Here is a 10,611-nt window from a genome sequence, read left to right as displayed (position 1 = left end):
TCCAACTCAAATATCTTTCCAAAATTTGATAGGATTTTCATCAGCTACATGCTATTTATATCCTATTTTGTCGGCTAGTTTAAAATTCATGAGTGATCACATATGGAACATAAGGGCATGTACGCTTAACAGAAGTGAATCGTTCCCCTCGCGCTGCCCCCTCCAGGCGATCGAGGGGGCGAAACCCTAGCACCCCGCCACCGCCTCTCCCCTCCATCCCCCTCCTCATCGTTTCCCCCTGAGACGCTCCCGGTCTAAGATCACGGCGCTGGTGAAGGGGGCGGCGGGGATCTGGGCTCTCAGCTCCCCGCACGGTCAATAGGTGGAGGACATCCACGCCAGGCTCGCCACTGTTGTGGTGACTGCTTGGCAGTCTCCTCTTGCTTCGACGGCTGATCTCCGGAACGACCTACATAAGGGAGGCGGTTGCTGGTGTCCTGCTCGGTGGGGGCTACGGAAATTAGGGCGGCGGCCCTCGGTTGGTGGGCGACGTAGACTCTACGATGTGGTGGGGTGGCGCTCGCGTGGATACTGGCCGCCGGCCTCGGTCTCGTGGGCAGGTGCTGGTCCGGCGTGGCGACCTCTCCGGCGTTGTGCGTCAGATCTAAAGGCCGATCTTCCTCTGTCAGATCCGTGGCCAGCCTGGCCGCCGGAGCTTTGCTAGGTTGGTTAAGGTGGGTCGGGGTGGGGCCTATGGGAGAAATCCCTGGCCAGTGGCCATGACGGTGGTGACGCCTGCAGGCATCACTCCCTCGATATAGGCGCCATCGAGGATGCCCTCCCTCCTACCATTCCCTGTAGGCCCGGTAAAAACCTAATCCCTCTCTGAATGGGCGGCGACTACGCCTCCAGCGTGGTGTCCTTCTTGAAGGCGACACTTTGGGTAAAGGGGGCAACATGTGGTTGGTCCAATTCGGTTGGAAGTGGTGGCTTCTTTCTCTTGTGGTTCTCTGGCGAGGGTGCCAATTGTTTATGATGTTGCTTCTTCGTGGCACCAGAAGCTTGTGCCAGGCCGGGTGAGCCCTCATGGCTAGCGGTGGAGTTGGTCTCGCGGTGTTCTTGGCTATTCTTGGTGGTTAGGTACTGTCGTTGCCTGATCGACGGTACCTCGGAGGAGGGATCCTCACGAGGGGGAGAAGAAGTAGGGGCCATAGGGCGGAGTGCACACGGGACGGTGGTACGCGATTTACCCAGCTTCGGAACACCTGCACGATGACAGGGCCTACTGCTGCTTGTCTGGAATTATCTGGGCGCTTTCGCGTTGTTACAATAAGTTGTGTTTGTGCCTCTAGGGCTCCCAGGACCCGGCTTATAAAGGCGCACGGATCTAGGGTTTACATGGAGAGTCCTAGCCGGAATACAAGTTGCCTAACTGCGGTACAATGTCTTGCCGTGTACGTCAAGGATCCGCCTTCCTCCAAGTACGTGCTGGATCCGGATACTTCATGGGCCGTCACGGATCCGGCCTCCTTCGTAGGTCGGTAGAGATCCGGCTTCCTGTTCCTGGGCCGGACTTCATCCTTCAAGATCTACAGCAACTGGGCCGCCCGATGGGCCACATACCTCATCACCAACTGTGGGCCACCCGGGCTTGCCGGATCTAGGCCATGCCGTTGATATACCCATAAAGTATACCCACAATAGTAGCCCCCGAAGTTCTCCGAGATTCACCATTCCTCCGACTTCATTCAGATCGGATCCAAAGAGAATCTTGAAGAGCTTCAAAACTTTTACTCGATTCCGAGTTCATTCACTCGGAAATCCTTCGTCTTCAGATTGGGTATTGCAACGGAGATTCCGCTTTTCCCGCGCACAACCTCCTTGTTTCCCGCGCTAAATTTTCGCAGATGCAAATCTTTAGCCGGAAATTTCGGGAGCGCATGGTTAAGTTACCTCCACGTCGTTTTACCGCACTTAACCTAAGACACGTGTCATCCATCCAACGGTGCGACCGTTCCGTTTCCACCGTTGGATCCGAATCCCGAATCTCCGCGCGTGGCCTATAAATACCCCGCGGCTCGGTAATTTTTCATTCTTTCACCGCACCTCACCACTTCATCTTCTTCCTCGCGCCGCGCCGCCCGACGGATCTCAACTCCGGCGAACTCTCGCACGGGGATCTTCTCCCGCCGCCACTCCAAGGTCTCCCTCGACCTGAGATCTGCGTGTTTGATCGGGATTTTTCCTCCGCCGCCGTTTCGTGGTCTTTGGAAGCGCAACGCGGCAAGTCCGGCCAGCACAACCTCGCCGGCGTCCCTCGGAACCACCGCGCCATTAACGGTAAGTGCGCCGTCCCTGTAGAAGAAGAAGTGTAGCGTAGATTCTGATTACTCGAATATTTTAAATGGGTGCAGCCGGAAGCATGCCAATCGATTCACCGTATTGCACTGGCAGCTCTCCGAGTAGCCCAAATCCCAATTCGTTAGAACCAATCTGTCCGGATCCCATAGCATATCTAATGATGCGTGTAGTTGACACGTCCGTTGGGAACCCCAAGAGGAAGGTGTGATGCGCACAGCGGCAAGTTTCCCTCAGTAAGAAACCAAGGTTTAATCGAACCGAGAGGAGTCAAGAAGCACGTTGAAGGTTGATGGCGGCGGGATGTAGTGCGGCGCAACACCGGAGATTCCGGCGCCAACGTGGAACCCGCACAACACAACCAAAGTACTTTGCCCCAACGAAACAGCGTGAGGTTGTCAATCTCACCGGCTTGCCGTAACAAAGGATTAACCGTATTGTGTGGAAGATGATTGTTTGCGAGAGAAAACAGTAAAACAAGTATTGCGTAAGATTTGTATTTCAGTATTAAAAGAATGGACCGGGGTCCACAGTTCACTAGAGGTGTCTCTCCCATAAGATAAAAGCATGTTGGGTGAACAAATTACAGTCGGGCAATTGACAAATAGAGAGGGCATAACAATGCACATACATGTCATGATAAGTATAGTGAGATTTAATTGGGCATTACGGCAAAGTACATAGACCGCCATCCAACTGCATCTATGCCTAAAAAGTCCACCTTCAGGTTATCGTCCGAACCCCTTCCAAGCATTAAGTTGCAAAGCAACAGTACAATTGCATTAAGTATGGTGCGTAATGTAATCAATAACTACATCCTCGGACATAGCATCAATGTTTTATCCCTAGTGGCAACAAGCACAACACAACCTTAGGGGTTTCGTCACTCCCCAGGTGTCAATGCATGCATGAACCCACTATCGAGCATAAATACTCCCTCTTGGAGTTACTAGCATCAACTTGGCCGTAGCCTCTACTAATAACGGAGAGCATGCAAGATCATAAACAACACATATGAAATAACTTGATAATTAACATAACATGGTATTCTCTATCCATCGGATCCCGACAAACACAACATAGAGTATTACGGATAGATGATCTTGATCATGTTAGGCAGCTCACAAGATCCAACAATGAAGCACAATGAGGAGAAGACAACCATCTAGCTACTGCTATGGACCCATAGTCCAGGGGTGAACTACTCACTCATCACTCCGGAGGCGACCATGGCGGTGTAGAGTCCTCCGGGAGATGAATCCCCTCTCCGGCAGGGTGCCGGAGGAGATCTCCGTAATCCCCCGAGATGGGATCGGCGGCGGCGGCGTCCCGAGAAGGTTTTCCGTATCGTGGTTTTTCGCATCGGGGGTTTCGCGACGGAGGCTTTAAGTAGGCGGAAGGGCAGAGTCGGGGCCCGACGAGGGGCCCACACCATAGGCGGCGCGGCCCCCTTGGCCGCGCCGCCATGTGGTGTCGCCACCTCGTGGCCCCACTTCGTATGCTCTTCGGTCTTCCGGGAAGGTTCGTGGCAAAATAGGCCCCCGGGTCTTCGTTTCGTCCAATTCCGAGAATATTTCGTTACTAGGATTTCGAAACCAAAAACAGCGAGAAACATGAACCGGCACTTCGGCATCTTGTTAATAGGTTAGTTCCGGAAAATGCACGAATATGACATAAAGTGTGCATAAAACATGTAGGTATCATCAATAATATGGCATAGAACATAAGAAATTATCGATACGTCTGAGACGTATCAAGCATCCCCAAGCTTAGTTCTGCTCGTCCCGAGCAGGTAAAACGATAACAAAGATAATTTCTGAAGTGATATGCCATCATAACCTTGATCATATTATTTGTAAACATATGTAGTGAATGCAGCGATCAAAACAATGGTAATGACATGAGTAAACAAGTGAATCATAAAGCAAAGAATTTTCATGAATGGTACTTCAAGACAAGTATTAATAAGTCTTGCATAAGAGTTAACTCATAAAGCAATAAATCAAAGTAAAGGCATTGAAGCAACACAAAGGAAGATTAAGTTTCAGCGGTTGCTTTCAACTTGTAACATGTATATCTCATGGATAATTGTCAACATAGAGTAATATAACAAGTGCAATATGCAAGTATGTAAGAATCAATGCACAGCTCACGCAAGTGTTTGCTTCTTGAGGTGGAGAGAAATAGGTGAACCGACTCAACATAAAAGTAAAGAGAATGGTCCTTCAAAGAGGAAAGCATCGATTGCTATATTTGTGCTAGAGCTTTTATTTTGAAAACATGAAACAATTTTGTCAACGGTAGTAATAAAGCATATGAGTTATGAAAGTTATATCTTACAAGTTGCATGCCTCATGCATAGTATACTAATAGTGCCCGCACCTTGTCCTAATTAGCTTGGACTACCGGATCTTTGAAATGCACATGTTTTAACCAAGTGTCACAATGGGGTACCTCCATGCCGCCTGTACAAAGGTCTAAGGAGAAAGCTCGCATTTTGGATTTCTCGCTTTTGATTATTCTCAACTTAGACATCCATACCGGGACAACATGGACAACAGATAATGGACTCCTCTTTAATGCATAAGCATGTGGCAACAATTATTATTCTCATATGAGATTGAGGATATATGTCCAAACTGAAACTTCCACCATGAATCATGGCTTTAGTTAGCGGCCCAAAGTTCTTCTCTAACAATATGCATGCTCCAACCATGAAGGTGGTAGATCTCTCTTACTTCGGACAAGACGGACATGCATAGCAACTCACATGATATTCAACAAAGAATAGTTGATGGCGTCCCCTGAAACATGGTTATCGCACAACAAGCAACTTAATAAGAGATAAAGTGCATAAGTACATATTCAATACCACAATAGTTTTTAAGCTATTTGTCCCATGAGCTATATATTGTAAAGGTGAATGATGGAATTTTAAAGGTAGCACTCAAGCAATTTACTTTGGAATGGCGGATAAATACCATGTAGTAGGTAGGTATGGTGGACACAAATGGCATAGTGGTTGGCTCAAGGATTTTGGATGCATGAGAAGTATTCCCTCTCGATACAAGGTTTAGGCTAGCAAGGTTATTTGAAACAAACACAAGGATGAACGGTACAGCAAAACTCACATAAAAGACATATTGTAAACATTATAAGACTCCATACCGTCTTCCTTGTTGTTCAAAACTCAATACTAGATGTTATCTAGACTCTAGAGAAACCAAATATGCAATCCAAATTAGCAAGCTCTAATTGTTTCTTCATTAATGGGTGCAAAGTATATGATGCAAGAGCTTAAACATGAGCACAACAATTGCCAAGTATCAAATTATCCAAGAAATTTTAGAGTTACTACATGTAGCATTTTCCAATTCCAACCATATAACAATTTAACGAAGAAGAAACTTCGCCATGAATACTATGAGTAGAGCCTAAGGACATACTTGTCCATATGCTACAGCGGAGCGTGTCTCTCTCCCACAAAGTGAATGCTAGGATCCATTTTATTCAAACAAAACAAAAAACAAAAACAAACCGACGCTCCAAGCAAAGTACATAAGATGTGACGGAATAAAAATATAGTTTCAGGGGAGGAACCCGATAATGTTGTCGATGAAGAAGGGGATGCCTTGGGCATCCCCAAGCTTAGACGCTTGAGTCTTCTTAGAATATGCAGGGGTGAACCACCGGGGCATCCCCAAGCTTAGAGCTTTCACTCTCCTTGATCATATTGCATCATACTCCTCTCTTGATCCTTGAAAACTTCCTCCACACCAAACTCGAGACAACTCATTAGAGGGTTAGTGCATAATAAAAATTCACATGTTCAGAGGTGACACAATCATTCTTAACACTTCTGGACATTGCATAAAGCTACTGGACATTAATGGATCAAAGAAATTCATCCAACATAGCAAAAGAGGCAATGCAAAATAAAAGGCAGAATCTGTCAAAACAGTAACAGTCCGTAAAGATGGATTTTATTAGGACACCAGACTTGCTCAAATGAAAATGCTCAAATTTAATGAAAGTTGCGTACATATCTGAGGATCATGCACGTAAATTGGCTTAATTTTCTGAGCTTCCTACAGGGAGGTAGACCCAGATTCGTGACAAAGCAAAGAAATCTGGAACTGCGCAAGTAATCCAAATCTAGTACTTACTTTACTATCAAAGACTTTACTTGGCACAACAAAACATAAAACTAAGATAAGGAGAGGTTGCTACAGTAGTAAACAACTTCCAAGACACAAATATAAAACAAAAATACTGGAGTAAAAACATGGGTTGTCTCCCATAAGAGCTTTTCTTTAACGCCTTTCGCCTAGGCGCAAAAGTGTATCTCAAGTAACATCAAGAGATGAAGCATAAACATCATAATTTGTTCTAATAATAGAATCATAAGGTAACTTCATTCTCTTTCTAGGGAAGTGTTCCATACCTTTCTTGAGAGGAAATTGATATTTAATATTACCTTCCTTCATATCAATAGTAGCACCAATGGTTCGAAGAAAAGTTCTTCTCAATATAATGAGGCAAGATGCATTGCATTCAATATCCAAGACAACAAAATCAACGGGGACAAGGTTATTGTTAACCATAATATGAACATTATCAACTTTCCCCAAAGGTTTCTTTTTAACATTATCAGCGAGATTAACATCCAGATAACAGTTTTTCAATGGTGGCAAGTCAAGCATATCATAGACTTTTTTAGGCATAACGTAAATACTTGCACCAAGATCACATAAAGCATTACAATCAAAATCTTTGACTCTCATTTTAATGATGGGCTCCCAACCATCCTCTAGCTTTCCAGGAATAGAAGTTTCAAGTTTTAGTTTCTCTTCTCTAGCTTTTATGAGAGCATTTGTAATATGTTTTGTGAAAGCCAAGTTTACAACGCTAGCATTGGGACTCTTAGCAAGTTTTTGCAAGAACTTTATAACTTCAGAGATCTGGCAATCATCAAAATCTAAATCATTACAATCTAAAGCAATGGGATTATCATCCCCAAGGTAGGAAAAAATTTCAGCAGTTTTATCACAAGCAGTTTCAGCAGTTTTAGCAGGCTCGTGTAATTTTGCGCGCTTTGCACTAGGAGTAGAAACATTACCAACACCAATTATTTTACCATTGATAGTAGGAGGTGCAGCAACATGTGAATCATTAGCATTGCTAGTGGTGGTAATAGTCCAAACTTTAGCTACATTTTCCTTTTTAGCTAGTTTTTCATTTTCTTCTCTATCCCACCTAGCACGCTAGCTTCAGCCATTAATCTTATATTCTCATTAATTCTAACTTGGATGACATTTGCTGTAGTAACAATTTTATTTTCAATATCCCTATTAGGCATAACTTTCGATTTCAAAAGATCAACATCAGAGGCAAGACTATCAACTCTAGAAACAAGAATATCAATTTTATTGAGCTTTTCCTCAACGGATTTGTTAAAAACAGTTTGTGTACTAATAAATTCTTTAAGCATGGCTTCAAGTCCAGGGGGTGTATTCCTATTATTGTTGTAAGAATTCCCATAAGAATTAGCATAACCGTTACCATTATTATAAGGATATGGCCTATAGTTATTACTAGAATTGTTCCGATAAGCATTGTTGTTGAAATTATTATTTTTAATGAAGTTTACATCAACATGTTCTTCTTGGGCAACCAATGAAGCTAATGGAACATTATTAGGATCAACATTAGTCCTATCATTCGCAAGCATAGACATAATAGCATCAACCTTATCATTCAAGGAAGAGGATTCTTCAACTGAATTTACCTTCTTACCTTGTGGAGCTCTTTCCGTGTGCCATTCAGAGTAATTAACCATCATATTATCAAGGAGCTTTGTTGCTTCACCAAGAGTGATGGACATAAAGGTACCTCCAGCAGCTGAATCCAATAAATTCCGCGAAGAAAAATTTAGTCCCGCATAGAAGGTTTGGATGATCATCCAAGTAGTCAGTCCATGGGTTGGGCAATTTTTAACTAGAGATTTCATTCTTTCCCAAGCTTGAGCAACATGTTCATTATCAAATTGTTTAAAATTCATTATGCTACTCCTCAAAGATATAATTTTAGCAGGGGGATAATATCTACCAATAAAAGCATCCTTGCATTTAGTCCATGAATCAATACTATTCTTAGGCAAGAGATAGCAACCAATCTTTAGCTCTTCCTCTTAATGAGAAAGGGAAAAATTTTAATTTTATAATGTCACCATCTACATCTTTATATTTTTGCATTTCACATAGTTCAACAAAATTATTGAGATGGGCAAGCAGCATCATCGTAACTAACACCAGAAAATTGCTTTCTCATGACAAGATTAAGTAAAGCAGGTTTAATTTCAAAGAATTCTGCCGTAGTAGCAGGTGGAGCAATAGGTGTGCATAAGAAATCATTATTATTTGTGCTAGTGAAGTCACACAACTTAGTATTTTCAGGGTTGGCCATTTTAGCAGTAGTAAATAAAGCAAACTAGATAAAGTAAATGCAAGTAAACTAATTTTTTTTGTGTTTTTGATATGGCAAACAAGACAGTAAATAAAGTAAAACTAGCAACTAATTTTTTTTGTGTTTTGATATAATGCAGCAAACAAAGTAGTAAATAAAATAAAGCAAGACAAAAACAAAGTAAAGAGATTGAGAAGTGGAGACTCCCTTGCAGCGTGTCTTGATCTCACAGCAACGGCGCCGTAAATTTGCTTGATGCGTGTAGTTGACACGTCCGTTGGGAACCCCAAGAGGAAGGTGTGATGCGCACAGCGGCAAGTTTCCCTCGCAAGAAACCAAGGTTTAATCAAACTAGTAGGAGTCAAGAAGCACGTTGAAGGTTGATGGCGGCGGGATGTAGTGCGGCGCAACACCGGAGATTCCGGCGCCAACGTGGAACCCGCACAACACAACCAAAGTACTTTGCCCCAACGAAACAGTTGAGGTTGTCAATCTCACCGGCTTGCTGTAACAAAGGATTAACCGTATTGTGTGGAAGATGATTGTTTGCAGAGAAAACAGAAAAACAAGTATTGCGTAAGATTTGTATTTCAAGTATAAAAGAATGGACCGGGGTCCACAGCTCACTAGAGGTGTCTCTCCCATAAGATAAAAGCATGTTGGGTGAACAAATTACAGTCGGGCAATTGACAAATAGAGAGGGCATAACAATGCACATACATGTCATGATAAGTATAGTGAGATTTAATTGGGCATTACGACAAAGTACATAGACCGCCATCCAACCGCATCTATGCCTAAAAAGTCCACCTTCAGAGTTATCGTCCGAACCCCTTCCAAAGATTAAGTTGCAAAGCAACAGACAATTGCATTAAGTATGGTGCGTAATGTAATCAATAACTACATCCTCGGACATAGCATCAATGTTTTATCCCTAGTGGCAACAAGATAACACAACCTTAGGGGTTTCGTCACTCCCCTGTGTGTCAATGCGGCATGAACCCACTATCGAGCATAAATACTCCCTCTTGGAGTTACTAGCATCAACTTGGCCGAGCCTCTACTAATAACGGAGAGCATGCAAGATCATAAACAACACATATGAAATAACTTGATAATTAACATAACATGGTATTCTCTATCCATCGGATCCCGACAAACACAACATAGAGTATTACGTGATAGATGATCTTGATCATGTTAGGCAGCTCACAAGATCCAACAATGAAGCACAATGAGGAGAAGACAACCATCTAGCTACTGCTATGGACCCATAGTCCAGGGGTGAACTACTCACTCATCACTCCGGAGGCGACCATGGCGGTGTAGAGTCCTCCGGCAGATGAATCCCCTCTCCGGCAGGGTGCCGGAGGAGATCTCCAGAATCCCCCGAGATGGGATCGGCGGCGGCGGCATCCCAGTAAGGTTTTCCGTATCGTGGTTTTTCGCAACAGGGGTTTCGCGACGGAGGCTTTAAGTAGGCGGAAGGGCAGAGTCGGGGGCCTGACGAGGGGCCCACACCATAGGGCGGCGTGGGCCCCCCCTTGGCCGCGCCGCCATGTGGTGTTGCCACCTCGTGGCCCCACTTCGTATGCTCTTCGGTCTTCTGGAAGGTTCGTGGCAAAATAGGCCCCTGGGTCTTCGTTTCGTCCAATTCCGAGAATATTTCGTTACTAGGATTTCGAAACCAAAAACAGCAGTAAAACAGAACCGGCACTTCGGCATCTTGTTAATAGGTTAGTTCCGTAAAATGCACGAATATGACATAAAGTGTGCATAAAACATGTAGGTATCATCAATAATATGGCATAGAACATAAGAAATTATCGATACGTCGGAGACGTATCA

The sequence above is a fragment of the Lolium rigidum genome, chromosome 6, assembly GCF_022539505.1.
Source record: "Lolium rigidum isolate FL_2022 chromosome 6, APGP_CSIRO_Lrig_0.1, whole genome shotgun sequence".
NCBI classification, from domain to species: domain Eukaryota; kingdom Viridiplantae; phylum Streptophyta; class Magnoliopsida; order Poales; family Poaceae; genus Lolium; species Lolium rigidum.
This window is presented reverse-complemented; position numbering follows the sequence as displayed.